Source organism: Halichoerus grypus, chromosome X (assembly GCF_964656455.1).
Source record: "Halichoerus grypus chromosome X, mHalGry1.hap1.1, whole genome shotgun sequence".
Taxonomy (NCBI): domain Eukaryota; kingdom Metazoa; phylum Chordata; class Mammalia; order Carnivora; family Phocidae; genus Halichoerus; species Halichoerus grypus.
In genome coordinates this window covers 25,018,635-25,032,313 of record NC_135727.1, presented here as the reverse complement: position 1 = coordinate 25,032,313, position 13,679 = coordinate 25,018,635, and the positions used below count along the sequence as shown (strand labels likewise).

Below are 13,679 nucleotides of genomic sequence, written 5' to 3'. Positions count from 1 at the left end.
GTGGTAACAATTTGATGTGTACCTATTCATACCCTTCTAACTGCTTATTCTTTCTTTTCTCTGTCTTTCTGTTTCTCTGTCTCTGTCTCTGCCTCTCTCACACACACATACAAGCACAGAAGCAGGGGCGCCTGGGTGGCTCAGATGGTTAAGCGTCTGCTTTCAGCTCAGGTCATGATCTCAGGGTCCTGGGACTGAGTTCCGCATCGGGCTCCTTGCTCAGCAGGGAGCCTGCTTCTCTCTCTGCCTGCTGCTCCCCCTGCTTGTATTCTCAAGCTCTCTTGCTCTCTCTTTCTCTCTCTGGCAAATAAATAAAATCTTAAAAAAAAAAAAAAAAGAAAAACTTAAAAAAAAGCGCACAGAATTTATTTTTTGTTTTATTTTAATTCAACTGTTTATTTATTAAACAGTTTTAATACGTTCTATTTTCCTGTCTTGATTAAGAAGGTATTCCCTACTTTGTAGTAATGTATTTCTTAAGTTTTGGAAGATGCTTCTATTATTTTACTTGTTACCTTTAGATCTTTACTCCATCTGGAATTTATTTTTTATTATGTCAAGTAGTGAACTCTTTTTTCTCAAAGGAATAGTGAATTTTTCCAGCACCATTTATTAAATAAGCTATGCTTTATTACCTGAATTAAAATGACAACTTTGTCCCGTTTTAACTTAAATCTGAGATCTATTTAGACAGTTATGCTCCACAACTAATATATTTTTCTATTCTTATCCATCTGACTCAGAATAAGTTTACTTTTTAATATAGAAGGCCTTATATCAGTAATACTGCACTATTAATTTTAATATAATATTATTGGCATTTGATGATCTTTATTATTCCCTATAAATTTTTATATCATTTACTTCAATTCTAAAAATTTGGAATAGGTAAATTTATGTCTTCATTGAGATGTTCATGCTATTAACCATCCCTATGCAGGAAAATACTATTCATTCCCAATAGTTCTGGTGTTTTTTTGTCTTTCTATAAGATTTGTTTATTAATTTAAATAATCTTTTTTGAGATAATATTTACATACTATCAAATCTTTCCCTTTAAAAGTGTTTAATTCAGGGGCGCCTGGGTGGCTCAGTCAATTAAGCATCTGCTTTTGGCTCAGGTCATGATCCCAGGGTCCTGGGATTGAGACCCATATCAGGCTCCCTGCTCAGTGGGGAGTCTGCTTCTCCCTCTCCCTCTGCCCCTCTTTCCCCCTGCTCCTCGTGCTCTCTCTTTCTCTCACTCTCTCTCAAATAAATAAATAAATGCTTTTTTTAAAAGTGTTTAATTCAGAGGTTTTAGTACATTCATAAGAACATGCAACCATAGTCATTAATTACAAAAATATTTTTATCACTCCAAAAAGAAACCACATACCCATTAACCATCTGTCCCCATTTCTCTCTCCCCTCATCCTTCCCAACCACTAATCAAATTTCTGTCACTATGGATTTGCCTATTCTGGACATTTTATGTAAATTGAATCACATAATATGTGGTATTTTGAGACTGGCTTCTTCCACTTAGTGTAATGTTTTAAAAATCCATCCATATTGTAATATGTACCAGTACTCCATTTCTTTTTATTGCTGAGTGGTATTACATTTTGGGATATACCGTATATTATTTGTCCATTGTTCAGTTGGTGGACATTAAAACTGATTCCATTTTGGGGCCATTATTAGCAATTCTGCTATAAACATTCATGTACAAGTCTTTGTGTGGACATTTGTTTTCATTTCTATTGGGTATATACCTAGGAGTGGAAGTGCCAAGGCATAAGGTAACTCTATGTTTAGATTTTTGAGGACCTGCCGAACTGTTTTCCGTAGAGACTGCTACAATTTATATTCCTACCAGCAATGTTTGAGAGTCTCAATTTTACCATATCTTTACCAACACTTATTATTAGCTGTTCTATTTATCTGCCACCCTAGTGGATATGAGGTTGTAACATATGGTGCTTTTAATTAGCACTGCTCTGATGGCTAATGATGAGCATCTGTTCATTTTCTTAATTACCATTTATATGTACCTTCTTCAGAGAAATGAATATTTGAAAACTTTGCCTTTTTTAAAAATTAGATTGTAGACTTTTTATTGTTGAGTTAGTAGATTTTGTTATATATTCTGGATACTAAACCCTTATGAGATATATGATTTGCAGATAGTTCCTCAAATTATGCTTTAAAAATTTATTCTTTTTGTGGATCTCTGCTTTTTGATTAGAATGTTTAATACATTATATTTAATCTAAGTTCTGATAATTTAGAATTTGTGTCTGCAATTTTGCTCTTTGTTTTTTATGTGTCTCAGGTTTTTTTCCTTCTATTTCTTTATTCCTTACTTTGTGGTAAATGTGTATTTTCTAGTATATTATTTAATTCTTTTGTAATTTTAATAAATATTTGAGTTATTCTTTTAGCAGTTTTCCTGAGGATTACAACTAACATCTTAACTTAAAAACATGTACTTCAATTAATGCCATCTAAATTTCAATTGTATATACAAATTGTATATCTCTGTATATCTCTGTAACCATGTGCTAGTTTCCATGAGTTAGATCCTAATATCAACTCAGTTTCTTAATTATTGTTTTAAGCAGTTTTTAAAATCAGATAAGAAAGAAATAATTATAATCCAATAATGCATTTAATATCATAGTTTATATTTTACTATATACTTACCATTACTAGTGCTATTGATGGATTGATTGGTTGATTAGGATTACTGTATAGTGTCTTTTTATTTCATCCCCAGGACTGTATCTTCTGGCAAAAAAATTCTCTCTGTTTTTATTTATTTGGGTGATATGTTAATTTCACCTTCATTTTTGAGAGATAGTTTTGCTAAGTATGGAATTCTTGGTCAACAGTCTTTCATTTAGCACTTTAAATATGTCATCCCACAGCCCTCTGGCTTCCAAGGTTTTTGTTGGGAAATCAGTTGTAGATCTTATTAAGGTTTTCTTTTATGTGATGATTTACTTCAGTCTTGCTGTGTTTTATATCCTTTCTTTATATCTGGTTCTGAATTTTGAGTATGATGTACATAGTGTGGATCTCTTTGAGTTTATCTTACTTGGAAAGTTTTGAGATTTTTGGATATGTAGCTTAATGTTTTTCATCAAACTTGGGAAATGTTTAGCCATTATTTTTTAAAAATATTCTTTGTGCCCATTCCTCTCTCCTCTCTGTTTGGGACTCCCACTATGTATATGTTGGTATTCTTGATGGTGCCTCACAAGTTTCTGAGGCTCTGTTTACTTTCCTTAATTCTTATTTTCTTTCTGTTCAGTGGAATGGATAGTTATAATAGTCCTGTCCTCAAGATTATTGGTTTTTTCTTTGTCAGTTCAAACCTGCTATGGAGTTCCTTTAGTAAATTTTTATTTCAATTATTGTACTTATGAGCTTCAAATTTTTTAATGACTTCTATATCTTTATTTGTAGTTTCTATTGAGATACTGTTCTCATACTTTACTTTTAGACATGATTTCCTTTAGTTCTCTGAACAAATTTTAATAGCTGATTTAGTCTTTGTCTATTAAATGAAATGTCTGGGCTTTTTCAGTGGAATATTCTATTGAAAATTTTACTGTGTATAGACCGTTCATTTTTGTTTCTGTGCATGTTTCATAATCTTTGTTGATAATTGGACCTTTATATAATATAATGTGGCAATTCTAGAAATCAGAATTGACTTCCTTTACTCAGAATTTATTTTTGTTGTTGCTTCTTTAGTGACTCTCCTGTACTACATTTGTAAAGTCTCTGTTCTATGTCATATATGGCCACTGAAGTCTCTGCTTGGTTAGGGTAGCTGTCAGTGAATGATTGGAGAGATTTCCTTAAATACCTTTAACCAAAACATTTTCTAGCCTTTCATGAGGTGCTCTGTGTGCATGTTGAAGCTTGGTGTCAACATTCTGGCAAGCAATTGCCAACTCTGCCTTAGCCTTCCCTGATTGCTGTATAGAGCCTCCATTGGTCCACCATAGATGAGACAATAGGTCCTCTCAGATCTTCCTGAACATGTACATAGCCAGTGTGAGCACTTGGCCTTCTCAATTTCCAGGAATATGTGGGATGTCTTCAAACCCCACAATAGATATCCTATTTGTCAACTTTTCCTTTTAAGTTTTTAGTCATAATCTTGTTTGTTCCAACAGTTATCACTGCCTCAGGAAGTAATTAAACAATTGTCACTGATTGTTTTTGATTGTTTTGATGTCCCAAGGGAAAGGTTGTTCCCAGTAAGCTCAGAGTCAGGTCAAACAAAAACATTCCCTGAGAGTGGGGATTTCTAAGTAACTGTCAGATGAATCTAATAATGACAGTTCTGTAGGGTGGAGTTTTAGGGTGCTCCAAACCTGATTTTTCCCCTCTAGTGCTGTTCAGCAGCTGGAGTTAATGCACTATGATTATTAGACTGCAGGATTTCAAGGATACCATGAAGCTGAGGAGAAGAAAATGGGTATAGGGCAAGCAAAACCTACTGTTATTTCCAAGATTTAACCATTTTTCTTGAATAAATGCTCCTTGAATGGTTGGAAACATTTGGTTAATTTCCAGAGTGGGAGAAGATTATTTTAATAATTTTTACCACTGTTTTTATTGTTTTTGTGGAGGAGCTGACTCTCAGATGTCCTTACCCCACTATTCTAAAGTATTAGCCCTGTTCTATACAATTTAAAGATTTTTTTAGACTTTACATCCTGGAACCATGGCCCAGTTTGTCTGTAACCTTGTGGAGAGGGTCCCGGTGCTGGTGAATGCTGCTGGGACTTAAATGTAACCTTGACTGGCTACATTTTGACACTATGCCAAGGTTGAGCTGGTTCCTCCAACTCCTGCTGAGATCCCTACAGCTATTCAGAGCTTGAAAAAAAATAGTCAAGTGTGCTCAAACCAGTAGCTTCAAAAGGCTCACAGTTAAGGGAGCTCTGCTGAATGGTTTGGTGGCCACTGAGGTGTGGATGAGGTTTTATGTTGGTGAAATCATAGGCAAGCGTGGTATCATTGGCTATAATGTTTGAAGACCAATCTTTAATATCTTTTTATATTTGGTTTATTATTTGAGTGTTCTTGGACCATGTGTGATCAGACTGGTATTTGCATAAAATAAGATAGTATATAAAAATATTTTTTATATATTCTTATTATATTTATCTCTTGATATTTTATAATTTTGTTAACATTTAAAATAAGATGGATTGCTCACTTATAAATTATGAGAGATAGTAAAGAAAAAAAAAAAGCTTGCTTTTTGTTTATCCTGTACCCAGAAATCTTCCTAAATTACATCATCCATTTTGATAGGTTTTTTTTATTTTTATTTATTTATTTGACAGAGAGAAAGACAGCAAGGGAGAGAACACAAGCAGGGGGAGCGGGAGAGGGAGAAGCAGGCTCCCGGCCGAGCAGGGAGCCCGATGTGGGGCTCGATCCCAAGACCCTAGGACCATGACCCGAGCCTAAGGCAGACGTTTAATGACTGAGCCACCCAGGTGCCCTTGATAGTTTTTTTTAAGTGGAATTTCATAGGTTTTCTAGATCAACAGTTAAGTCAACCACAAACAAAAAATTGTTTCTTGGTTTCTAATATTTACACTAATGTTTTTAGTCTCTTATTATATTGAATAAAACTTCTAAGAGAAGTCTTATTGGCATGGTTGCCAATCTCACTGACTTATTTCTAATTTATTGAAATTCACTTCACCAATCTACAAATAAAATAATATTTGATGTTAGCTTTTCATGAATAGTATTTTTCCTAATTACTGTTCCTGTTTTATTAAGAGTCATGCTAAGAATTGGTTGTAGAATGCTATTAAATATCTTTTCAGTATTTAAAGATATAACCATATGGTTTTCTTCACTTAATTTGTTAATGTAGTGACTTTCGTTGATCTATTTGTTAATGGTTAGAATGATGAACCATTCTTGCAATTTTATAATTAACTTCACTTGATTATTTTATATTATTTTATTTGTTGCTGATTTTGACTGTTAATATTTCATTTAAAAGTTTTGCATGACATTAATGTTATTTTTGTATCAAAATGAAAGACTAACTAAAAGCCCAATTCAATGATTTCCTTATCCCTAATACTGAGGTGAGACTTTTAGATTGCTTTTATTACCCATAAACTCGCACTCAACTGGTTGGTTTAATATGTTTTGTATTTTTATGGGACGCCTGGGTGGCTCAGTCAGTTAAGCGTTTGCCTTCTGCTCAGGTCATGATCCCAGGGTCCTGGGATCGAGACCCACATCAGGCTCCCTGCTCAGCAGGAAGTCTGCTTCTCCCTCTGCCTGCCACTCCCCCTGCTTGTGCGCTGTCTCTCTCTGTCTTTCTGGCAAATAAATAAATAAAATCTTTAAAAAAATAATATGTTTTGTATTTCTAGTTTCCAGCTGATGTTAGCAATTACACTAGTACATATATTTTGTTTCAGCAATTCTTATAAGAACAATAAAAAATGCTGTAATTATAAGAAGGAATATAAGGAAAAGGAAGAGAAGATAAAATAGATGATGGGTTAGTTAAGACATACAAAAAAACAAGTGGTGATTTTTTTCTGTCATTACTGAAGAATGCTCCAGAATAAGTAACTGCGAATTATATTAATAAGAGAGATAGATTCAGAGAGACAGAAGAGGAAACATAAAGCTCATTAAAAAACATAATAATAAAAAGGGAAAAGGTGGGATTCTTTTTTCCTCAGAGACTAATGTCATGCCTGTAAATACATTCCATCATTGGACTATGGTCTATTTTGATTAGTTCTATGATTAATATCAGTCATTGCAGAGACAACTATTATGTATTTTCTGTTAGGTATGGTTAAGATGAGTTATGTGATGTGAATATAGATATAGATATAGATATATAGATATAGATATAGATTTTTATTTACTTATTTGAGAGAGAGTGGGGTGGGGGAAGAACAGAAGGAGAGGGACAAGCAGACTCCATGCTGAATGTGGAACCCAACATGGGGCACGATCTCATGACCCTGAGATCATGACCTGAGCCAAAATCAAGATTGAGATGCTTAACTGACTGAGCTACCCAGGCACCCCATTAGCATATTTTTATGTGTCATCCGTCTTGTATTATTAGAATAGAATTAGGTTAAATAAAGTGAGTTAATTCTTAAGATAATTTTTGGATTAATACTCTCTGATTCTAAACCCCGGAACTTTGAGAGGTTTTAGTTGTTCTTGCAGTTGCTGCTGCTGCTATTTTCCTTTTTATTTTGAAAGAATTTTAGACTTACAGAAAAGTGATAAAATCATACAGAAGTCCTATATTTCCCTCATCCAACTTCTCCTAAGATGAAGATCTTACATAACAATAGTAAAATTGTCAAACCCAGGAAATTAACATTGGAACAATATGATTAATAAACTGTAGAACTTCCTTCACTTTTACTAAAGTTCTAACTAAACTCTCAAGTTTTTTAATTAAGTTTTTAATTTTAATTCCACTGTAGTTAACATACAGTGTTATATTAGTTTCAGGTGTACAATATAGTGATTCAGCAATTCCCAGTGCTCACCACGACCCAGCGCTCATCATGATAAGTGCACTCCTTAATTGCCAACACCTATTTCACTCAAACCCCACCTCGCTACTGGTAACCATCAGTTTGCTCTCTATACCAAGCTCTCAAGTTTTAACTTTTTGACTTTTTTCATCTTGAGCTTCATCTTCAATATGTCACTGTTCCTCTTTTGTTCTATATCTTCCATTACATTGACAATTTTGAAGAGCATTGGTCGGTTATTTTGACATACATGTATTTGTTTTCTTTTGTAAGTTATAAAATAAAATGATGGAAAACAGAAGTCCCTCCTATGGTACAAAGAAATACCTTCTAGGTCTATATAGAGAGCTACAAATTTAAATGAATAAATCGTAGGTCCGCAGACTATATCTGGAGGTTTTACCTTAAGAGTGGAGAAAATGGAAAAGGATTGGAATTCCAATGTGCTTCCTAATATTTCCTCTGGTGCATTCTCCAGAATATTCAGAAACCTAGTTATTTTATGCAGCTGAATTGAATAACTCAGTTCTGATCTGAATGGAAAATGGATAATATTCTCTCAAGATTGAAATATAGTAATTAAACTGATCAGAGAATAATTCATTCATTTGAAAAGAAATGTGAAAATGAATATGAAGATAACCATGTTTGCGTATTCAGAGAATGACCCATCTTGTTAGATTCATTATTCCCAAATAACTGTTAAAGTTATTAAAACCACTATCCTTTTAAAAAGAATGACATTCTAAAAACATAGTAATAATGATGAAGTATAGAAAGATTTCATGAAAGTACTGGCACTGTAATCATATTACTGTTGAGATGGAAATAATTACCTATTATAAAAAGTAAGTAAGAGTCATAGAGCTTAAAAACAAAACTATAGTTAGAGAAAATCTATTTCATAGAAAACAAACTATTGAAAAAGTTATCTTCAGGGGGCGCCTGCGTGGCTCAGTCGTTAAGCCTCTGCCTTCGGCTCAGGTCATGATCCCAGGGTCCTGGGATAGAGCCCCGCATCGGCTCCCTGCTTGGCCGTGAGCCTGCTTCTCCCTCTCCCACTCCCCCTGCTTGTGTTCCCTCTCTAGCTGTCTCTCTCTCTTTCTGTCAAATAAATAAATAAAATCTTAAAAAAAAAAAAAGAAAGAAAAAGTTATCTTCAGGCAACTTTTGTTCGATGTCTATTAAGCAAATTAAATTAATATCACAATATTTTTTCTAACTTGATATAAAATAGTTAACTGAAGGAGTCTGGATTTTTTGCAAATTTTTATTGAGATATAATTCAGATCATATAAAATTTGCCCTTTTAGGAGCTCCTGGGTGGCTCAGTCATTAAGCGTCTGCCTTCGGCTCAGGTCATGATCTCAGGGTCCTGGGATCCAGCCCCGCATCAGGCTACCTGCTCCGCGGAAAGCCTGCTTCTCCCTCTCCCACTCCCCCTGCTTGTGTTCCCTCTCTCACTGTGTCTCTCTCTGTCAAATAAATAAATAAAATCTTTAAAAAAATTTTGTCCTTTTAAAATGTTTGATTCAGTGTTTTTAAGTATATTAACAAGGTTTTGCAACATTGCCACTATATAACTGCAGAATATTTCCATTTCCTCAAAAAAAAAAAAAACCCTAGTCATCAGTCCCTCCACCCATCAATCACTAATCTAATTTCTGCCTGTATGGATTTGCTTATTCTGGATATTTCATACAAGTGGAATCATACAATGTGTGCTCAGTTGTGTCTGGCTTATTTAACGGAGAATAATGTTTTCTAAGTTCAGCCATTTTGTAGCATGTAAGAGTACTTAATTCCTTTATATGGCTGAAGAATGGCCCATTGTTTGGAAATATAACATTTTGTTTATCCATTCCACAGTTGATGGACATTTGAATTATTTCTACTTTTAGTTATTATGAATAATGCTGCTATGAACATTTCTGGGCATGTTTTTGTTAAGACATATATTTTCATCACTCCTACTCAGTAGTAGAGCTTCTGGGTATTATGGTAATCCTGTTTTATTTGAGGAATAGGGAAAGTGATTTCCACAGTGGCTGCACCATTTTACATTCCTTTCAGCAATATATAAGAGTTCCAATTTCTCCACACCCTTACCAACATTTAGTACTGTCCATCTTTTTATTATAGCCATCCCAGTGGATATGCAGTGGTATCTCATTGTGGTTTTCATTTGCATTTCCCTAATGACTAATGATATTGAGCATCTTTTGATATACTTATTCACCATTTGTATATGTTTTTTGGAGAAAAGTTCATGCAGATCCTTTGTCCATGATTTAATATTGGATTATTATTTCTTTATTGTTGAGATGTTAGAGCACTTTATATATTCTGGATAATAAACCCGTATCTGATACATGCTTTGAAAATATTTCCTGCCACTCTGTGTGTTGTATTTTCACTTTCTTGATGGTATCCTTTGGTGCACAAGTTTTTAAGTCTAATTTATAAGTCACTTAATTCTTTATATCTGATTCCTTATATATGTAAGTAGTGATATTTGTAGTCCTGTCTTATAAAGTTGTGAGATTTAGAAGTTTATATGTGCAAAGTGTTTACAATAGCACCTGATGGTAAGCATTATAAAAGTGTTGGCTATTGTTATTGTTGTTATATAATTGCTTAGTTCACAATGTGACCTTTAATGCAAGAGAAGTATTTTCTTAATTTGAGTATAAGAAATATATTGGTTATATTTATACTTATCAAATATTAAATAAAATGTTCTAAGTAGTTATTATGAACCTAGGAGTATGATAGGAATGGAGGGATATTTATATATAAAATACAGTTCTTGCTTTCAAGAAGCTAAGTTTGAAGAAATGACATAATCAAGGATTTATCCATACCTATGTCATTAACCAAGTTCTGGTGATATCCAGAGGAAAAATATAAGATCCCTATTCTCATGGAGCATCTAAATAAAAAGATAAACACATAAGATATATGTTAAATATCTAATATGCTACACAAAAAGAAGTAATATAAAGTCACAGTAAGTGGGCATAGTAATGAAAGTTCCAAAAGTAAGTAAAACTCATGAGAAAGTAATATATTACATAAAAGTCCTACATGAATGGTAATCACAGTAAGAGGTATTCAGAAAAATCATATATAGAGGCATTATTTTCTGATGATTAGTTTGGCAGCAGCCTGAAGATTACATTACAGAGGAGTTTGGGAGAAAAGTTAAGACGATGTATCATGCATAAGGTCATGAGGGTTTCATCTCCTTGTGTCAGGGATACAAAGGGTTGTGAAGGGGCAGATAAGAAAAATATTTCAAAGGAAATGTCTACTCTGGCATCATAGATGATTCTATAATTTCAGGCCTGAGAGATTCAGGGAATATTTCTCTTGTTCATTTTATATTCCTTTCAATTAAGCAACACTAAATAAATATATGTTAAAATGTTAATATTTGGGATATGTGTATATATGCTTTTCAATATTTCCTGTTTGTTTCCAAGAAAGGTTTATATTGCTTTCATGAACAGAAATGATTTTATTAATAAGTATTGGATACAATTTTGATTTTTTTTGCTCAAGATGTTAGACAATCACAAATTTTATTTGATACACTTTAGTTTTATTGTATTTCATCTAAATATGTCAAATACTTCCATTACTCTAAAGTAAAATTTGAACTGTCAAATAGTTGAAGTAAAAGAGAAACTATAATTATTTTGTTTATTTTTCATCAATTTTCTTCATTACATCTTCCTTCATATGTTGACACCATATTCAAATTGGATTTCTTCATTTATTAAAATTCACTTATTCAATAAAATTTATCAGTCACCTACCATATACTCCTGAGACAATGAAGAAAAACACATAGTCTCTTCTTCAAGCTTACAGCAAAAAAGGAGAGTCATGTAAAAAAAAAGAAAAAAAAAAACCTAAGGGTGATACACTAAGAGTTACAATGGGAGTTTTAAGATGCAAACCGTAATCCAGAAAAGATGAAGTGATTAACTCTGGTAGAAAGAGGGGATGAACAAATCTTGATAGAGGAAGTTATACTTAATCTGAGCCTTAAAATATGAAGATGATTTTAACAGAGAAATGGGGAAAGAAATTTAAAGCAGAAGGTTAACTGATATAGAAGTGCAAAGCATGGAAAACCATTGCAAATGTGCAAAATGGAGAAAAGTTCTAAATTGACTGTAACGGTCTTACTTGAGCAACTTGATCTATTACGAAGACATAAAGATACAGAAGGAGGGGCAAGAATTTGACAGATGATGGTTTTAGATTTTGCCACATTGTATTTGAGTTGCCCACAGAACACCTGCTTGGAAATATCCAATAATTGGTCTGAAACACATGCACATGCGCGTGCACACACACGCACACACACACACACACACAGATTTTTCCCAATTTTCTTACATTATTGTCCTTTTATCATATCTGTCTATCATGTATCAATCCGATTATCTTTTTTTCCCACTCAATCTGGTTTGTTGACCACTTGATCACTGCTGTAGAGTATCACATAATTATACAATATTGTGCATAATATGTGCCACATAAATTTATGGTTTTCAATCTCAGTCAGTTCTTCAGGGCCTACAAGGAATTCCCCTATGCATCTCTAGTCAGTTCTTTCTTGTCCAGCATAGCAGTGACTTAAACCTTATCCAGGCTCGGGGCGCCTGGGTGGCTCAGTCAGTTAAATGTCTGCTTTCGGCTCAGGTCATGATCCCAGAGTCCTGGGATCGAGCTCAGCATCGGGCTCCCTGCTCAGCGGGGAGCCTGCTTCTCCCTCTCCCTCTGCTGCTCCCCCTGCTTGTTCTCTCTCTCTCTCTCATTCTCTGTCAAATAAATAAATAATCTTTAAACCTCCAGGCTCTTCAAACTTCTCTTCCCTCCTCCATCCTCTACTGAACAACAACAAAAAACCCTTACTTCCTTTCTGCCAACAAACATACAGATTTCTCTGCATCCAACATGTATATTCTTCTGTTAGATTGGAAGAAGTATCCTTCTTTTTGTGTAAGGCTAATATCTTTTTCAACTATAAGCTGGATATCATTCCCTTCTGCTACTCAGACAACTTTTCCTTGGATGATCCCCTCCATCTTCATTATTTTCAATGCATTTTTTATAAAGCGTCATTGTCTAGCGAATTTTAAAATGATCAAAATTTGTTTCATTCAAAATAATAATCCCAACTTCTCTTCCATTTGCTAATCTTTCTCATTTATATAGCTAAACTTTTTTTTAAATTTAATTTTATTTATTTGAGAGAGAGAGAGCGTGCATGAACAGGGTGGAGGGGCAGAGGGAGAGGGAGAAACAGGCTCCCAGCTGAGCAGGGAGCCCCATGTGGGGCTTGATCCCAGGACCCTGAGATCATGACCTAAGCCGAAGGCAGATGCTTAGCTGACTGAGCCACCTAGGTGCCCCTATTTGGAAAAGTTTTGAAAGGGATTTTTTTCTACTTGCTATATCCACATTTTTCCAGCCATTCTAATCTGCCTGTTTCCCTAAGGATACTATTGAAACTACTTTAGTAAATATCCTCCAACTTCCCTGTTATTACATATAATAAACACTTTCTAATTATTTTGTGATCTCAACATTTGAGCATTGTCCATTCCTACTTTTCATTGCTCTCTTACCACACTCTCCTCGTTTTCATCTTGTTTCTGTGGGTATTCATATTCATCATACTTATTGGTTTATTTACTGGCTCTTATTTCTTTCTATATAACATCCTTTGTAGATCCACACCTTATCTCACTTTGGGTAATCTTATCCACTTGCATGGCTTCAATTATCTAATTCTACATCTCTAGCCCAGAACTGTTTTTCCTCAGTTTGTGACCTATGTATCTACCTACCTAATGCCCTCTTCACCTGGATGTTGCTCAGTCACCTAAACTTTAAAAGTTACCTGCCACTTAGGCCCATTTTGATATGATCATATGGGGGTAATATGGCAAGCAGATATATTTTTTAAATATTTTTATAACAACTATTTTATATTTTAATACATACTAAGTGTAGTTCATACAAAATTCCTAAAACATAAAAAATATAAAGTAAAGAGTGAATTTCTTTCACCACCCTTTCCCCAGCTACTTAGTTTTCTATCCC

The 13,679-nt window shown here is 34.1% G+C and overlaps 1 pseudogene; it reads left to right on the top strand.

The window, feature by feature from the left end:
• Positions 1 to 4,726: 4,726 nt before the first annotated feature.
• On the top strand, positions 4,727 to 5,119 carry LOC144380508 (ATP synthase F(0) complex subunit g, mitochondrial pseudogene; annotated as a pseudogene).
• The last annotated feature ends 8,560 nt before the right edge of the window (positions 5,120 to 13,679 follow it).